Below are 5,987 nucleotides of genomic sequence, written 5' to 3'. Positions count from 1 at the left end.
CTTTCATGTTTGAAATTAGAAAAATCAACCTCAGTTTTCTTGATTTGCCTTGGTTATTCTATCCTGGAAATTATTGTAATTGGCTGTCTGTAGCTTATAAAACTGAAGTTTTTTTGTACCACTTCAGCCAGGTAATTGAGGTTTTATCAACAGTGAAAGCTGTGCTGACAGCACTCACAGAGGATATGCCATCATGAAAATGACACCTTCCTCATGATAGTTCACACCCTCTGTTTAATCATAAGGAAGAATGGACGTGTGGGAATTTAGGAAGAGTTACTGAATATTCTACAAAAACCTGATGGCTAGTCTTCAAAACTGTCAAGGTCATCAAAAACAAGAAAAACCTAAGAAGCTACTAGCATCAAGAAAAATCTAAGAAGACATGATTGCTAAATGTTCTCCTGGATAGGGTGCTGAAGAAGAGAGGGCTAAGAAAGTAGAATACTATGCAGTTAATAAAATATCAGCCTATATTGTTAACTGAAAAATGCACCTACTGATGTGAAGTGTTAAAGTAGAAACTGGGTGAAGGGCTCTGTAGGAACTCTGCACCATTCTTAAAATTTTTCTATGAAACTTTGAAAATAAAAATATTACTTGATTTAAAGTGTTTACTGTCTTCACAAATAACTTTACATAATGCATGTTGCTTGTTAGATGGTAAGTTGGGATACTTCATGTTTTCTGTGGCTTCTCTTTTTTTTTTTTTTTATTTCTCCCTCTCCTTGCTTGCTTTCTGCTCAACTGCCAGTACTTAGGCCTCTTAGGTATCTAAGTACTGTCCCAGCATGTATACTAATGTGGTTTCTTTGTGAGTATTTGTATAAATTGGTATACAGTGTGATTTTGCAGAGGGCATCTGTGCTCTGGCTCAGTGTTTGCTTCTTGGGGCAGCTGTGGCCGCCCTGAGCCTGGTTGCTCTGAAGAACTAAATGGATTGTTTTGTTTGTCTCTCCCCACAGTTGACTGGTTTACTAGTGTACATCTGACTCAGGACAGGCTAATTTGAGTCATTTGCAAGATTTTTAAGCTAGAATGATGAAATTGTGTTTGAGTGTGAATGTGCTCCTGTATATGTCTGTGTATCCAAGCATTCATGGAGACCAAAGGTCAACTTCAGGTGTCTTTTCTCAGGAGTTGCCCACCTTCCTGGGAGAGATGGGTCTCTTGTTGGCTTAGAACTTAGTGGGCTAGACTGGATGGCTGCTAAACCCCCGAGTATTGAGGATCTAACTCAGGTTTTCATGCTTTTGTGACAAACACTTTATAATTGAGCACAATCTCCCAAGCTCCTTGGAACTGAAAAAAAAAAAATGAGATAAAAAAATTGAGTCATTAAAACCACTGGAGCCAGGTAAGATTAGAGGAGCCCAGCTTGGATTCCAGGCTTCCAAGAAGAATGTCTCAAATCCAGATGTTTTATACAGGTCCTAGACTTCAGCTTTTATATTTATGTATTGTTATGGCTATGGATATAGTCCATGAAACTAAAAGAGGAGAAAAGGTCTTGGAGAAGGCAGAAAGGGCAATAGCATACATGAAACAAAAGAATTTGGGCAACTAGGAAGGGAAAAGAGAAAGACCAGCTTGGGGGTGCACAGGGGAAAGAAATAGGGGAGAGACCCAAAAATGAAATAAACATGTGTAAAAGTTCTGTAATCCAGTTTTTTAAAAAATCTTTATGTCTTTAATGAAAGTGATAATCATCCCTGCTTGCTGAATCCTCTGGAGCAAGCTCAGCTGTCCTGAGCAGCCTGCTAGCCCAGAGAGACCTATGTTCTCCCACTACCTCTCTTCTCACCTTTATCAGACCTGCTGAGCCTGAGGCCTACAGGTAAGCTTTTCTTTCCCCACCCAGCTTCCCTGCTCTCTTAGTCCTCTGGGTACTCTAATCTGCTTTAGGCAGCCTGATAGCCCAGGAGGACCTCTATTCTCCCACCACTTCTCTGCCCACCTTCATAGGATCTGCAAATCCTGAATCACACAGACTTGGAGATCCAAAACCATGCAGCCCAAGGATATCCATCAAAGGCCTGCCACACCAGGACCATCAAAGTTAACTAACCACCCCCCACCGCCAATACCTACTACAATAGGAATACAGGGACCAAAGCCATCCAGATAGCTACAGACCCTCAAAAGAGCATAATCAAAAAAAAAGCCAGGACAGTATGACACCTTTGCATCATAATTTCCCTACTACAGCAAGCCCAGAATATCCTAACACAACCAAAGCACAAGAAAATGACCTTAAGTCCAGTTTTATAAAGATGATAGAGGCCTTTAAAGAGGAAATTAACAATCAAATAGGTAGAGGTCTTTAAAGAGGAAAGAACTAAATCCCTTAATGATATAAAAGAAAACACAATTAAACAGATGAAGGAAATAAGTAAAGCTGTACAAGGCCTGAAAGTGGGAATAGAAGCAGTAAACACAAACTGAGGGAATCCTGGAGATGGAAAACAGAAGAAAAGAGGAACAACGATGCAAGCATCACCAACAGAATACAGGGGATGGAAGACAAAAATGTCAAGTATTGAAGATATAATAGAAAAAAATCATAACATTAATAAAAAAAAAAGTTAAATCTTAAAAAATTCCTAGCACAAAACATCCAGGAAATCCAGGATACCATGAAAAGACCTAACCTAAGGATAACAGGAATAGAAGAAGGTGAAGAGTCCTAGCTCTAAGGCCCAGAAAATATTTTCAACAAAATCATAGCAGAAAACTGCCAACCTAAAGAAAGGTATGCCTGTAAACATACAAGAAGCTTATGTAACACCAATTAGACTGGACCAGAAAAGAAGATCCTCCCAACACACAGAACACAAAATCTACAGAACAAAAAAGAATATAAGTGGCAAGGGAAAAAGGCCAGATAACATAAAAAGGCAGACCTATTAGAATTGCACCCAAATTCTCAGCAGATACTCTAAAATCTAGAAGGGCCTGGACAGATATCTTGCAACCTCTAAAATACCACAATGCCAACCTAGACTACTACACCCAGTAAAACTCTCAATCACCATATATGGAGAAAACAAAATTTCTCAAGACAAATCCAAATTCAAACAATATCCACAAATCCAGCCTTACAGAAAATACTAGAAGGAAAACTCCAGCCCAAGGAGGATAATTACATCCAAGAAAACACAGGAAATAAGTAATTCCATACCAGCAAAACAAGGGAAGTCCCCTCTCCCTCTCCCTCTCCCTCCCTTTCCTCTCTCTCATACTCACACACATCTCCAAAATGAAAATAACAGGAAATAACAATCAATGGTTAGTATCTCTTAAAATCAATGCACTCAATTCCCCAATACAAAGACACAGGCTAACAGAATGGATGGCAAGACCTGCTCCATCATTATGCTGTGTACAAGAAACACACCTCAACAATAAAGATAGTCATTACTTCAGAGTAAAGGGCTGGAAAGTTTTTCCAAGTAAATGAACCCAAGAAGCAAGCTAGAGTAGCCATTCTAATATCTAATAAAATAGGCTTTCAACCAAACAATCAAAAGAGACAGGGAAAGATACTTCATACTCATCAAAGGAAAAATCTACCAAGATATCTCAATTTTGAACATCTATGTCCCAAACATTTGTAAAAGAAACATTGCTAAAGTTTAAATTGCACATCTAACCACATACATTAATAATGAGATTCTTCAACATCCCACTCTCACCAATTGACAGGTCATGCAGACAAAAACTAAACAAAGAAGTAACTTGTGGGTCTTGTCCCCAAGATGACCAAACAAGGAAAAATCAGCAGTCATGCCAAAAAGGGCTGTGGCCATATGCAGCCAATTCGATGCATGGACTGCATCTGTTGCATGCCCAAGGATAAGACCATTAAGAAGTTTGCCATTCAGAACATTGTAGAAGCCAATGCTATTGGGGACATATCTGAAGTGTCTTTGACACTTTAGTGCTTCCCAAGCTCTATGTCAAGCTGCATTACTTCATGAGCTGTGCTAGTCAGCAAGGTCATCAGGAATTGATCTCGGAAGAACTGAAGAGCCCCACCACAATTTAGACCTGCTGGGGCTGCACCACGACCTCCACGAAAACCCATGTAAAGAGGTGGCTTCATAAGGGCAGAAGGAAAAATACCTTGGACAAATAAAAAAGAAAGAATGAAGCTAACAAACATGAATCAAATGAACCTAACAGACATGTATAGAATATTTCACCCAAACACAAAAGAATATATTTTCAGTACCTCATGGATCCTTCTCCAAAATTAATCATATAATCACAAAATTAATCATATAATCACAAAGCAAAATTAATCATAATCACAAAGGAAGCTTCAACAGGTACAAGAAAATTGAAGTAATTCCTTGTATCTTATCAGACCTCCATGGATTAAAGCTAGACTTCAACAACAGAAACACCACAAAGCCTACACACTCATGAAAATTGAACAACTCTACTCAATGATCCCTGGGTAAGGAAAGAAAGGAAGAAATAAATTAAGTACTTTCTAGAGTTCAATGAAAATGAAGACATAACTAAAATATGGGGCACAATGAAAATGGTGCTAAAAGGAAAGTGTGTAGCACTAAGTGCCTCCATAAAAAAGTAAGAAAGCTTTTATACCATCAATTTAAAAGTATACCTGAAAGCTCTAGAGAAAGAAGCAAGCCCACCAAAGAGTAGTAGAAGGCAGGAGTTACTCAAAATCAGGGCAGGAATTAATCAGGAAACCAAACAATACAAAGAATCAACTAAACCAAGAGCTGATTCATTGAGAAAAATCAACAAAATAGACAAACCTTTAACCAAACTAACTAAAAGACAGTATACAAATAAAATCAGAAATAAAAAGAGAAACATAACAATAAACACTCAGGAAATTCAAATAATCTTTAGGTCTTACTTCAAAAGCCTGTTCTCCACAAAAATTGGAACATCTTAATGAAATGGATGATTTTCTAGACAGATACCACTTACTAACCTTACTAAAGTTAAAGCAGGTGAACTATTTAAACAGCCATATAACCCCTAAAGAAATAAAAGCATTAAAAGTCTCCCAACCAAAAAAAGCTCAGGGCCAGATGGTTTTAGTGGGGAATTCTACCAGACTTTCAAAGAAGAGCTAATAACAATACTCCTCAAACTATTCCATAAACTAGAAACAGAAAGAACAGTGCCACACAGTCACCTTGATACCTAAATCAAACAAAGACTCAACAAAGAAAGAGGATATCACACTGATTTCTCTTTTGAACATTGATGCAAAAATACTCAATAAAATACTTGCAAACTGAAACTAGAAACACATCAAAAACATCATCATAATCAAGTGGATTTTATTCCAGGGATGCAGGGATGTTTCTATATAAGAAACACAATCAATGTAATCCACCATATAAACAAATTGAAAAAAGTCACATTATCATCTCATTAGATTCTGAAATAGCCTTTGGTAAAACTCAATACCTCTTCATGTTAAAATATTAGAGCAAGCATATAATGCACACACCTAAAAGTGATCAAAGTAATATACATCAAGTCAATAAGCCAACATCAAACTGAATGGAAAGAAACTTCAAGCAATTCCACTGAAATCAGGAACAAGACAAGGCCCATTCTCAACTTATCTATTCAGTAGAGTACTTGAAGTTCTAGCCAGAGCAAGAAGACAAAGGAGATCAAGGGGATGCGTATTAGAAAAGAAGATGTCAATCTCTATTTGTTGAGGATATGATAGTATATATAAGTGACCCTGAAAAATCTACCAGAGAACTTATACAGCTGATAATATTGAAAGCCAAGTGGCTGGATACAAAATTAATTAGTAGCCCTCCTTTATACAAGTGATAAACAGGTCAAGAAAAAAAAATTAGGGAAACAACACCCTTTACAATAGCTCCACCAATAATATTAAACATCTTGGTGCAACTCTAACCAAGCAAGTGAAAGATCTGTATAACAAGAACTTCAAGTCCTTAAATAAAGAAATTGAAGAA

The 5,987-nt window shown here is 37.4% G+C and overlaps 1 pseudogene; it reads left to right on the top strand.

Annotated features, from left to right (window-relative positions):
• Positions 1-3,560: 3,560 nt before the first annotated feature.
• On the top strand, positions 3,561-4,404 carry LOC116069752 (annotated as a pseudogene).
• Positions 4,405-5,987: the final 1,583 nt, after the last annotated feature.

The sequence above is a fragment of the Mastomys coucha genome, unplaced genomic scaffold (assembly GCF_008632895.1).
Source record: "Mastomys coucha isolate ucsf_1 unplaced genomic scaffold, UCSF_Mcou_1 pScaffold1, whole genome shotgun sequence".
Taxonomy (NCBI): domain Eukaryota; kingdom Metazoa; phylum Chordata; class Mammalia; order Rodentia; family Muridae; genus Mastomys; species Mastomys coucha.
The sequence above is the reverse complement of the archived record's forward strand: the minus strand, read 5'-3'. Positions and strand labels throughout refer to the sequence as shown.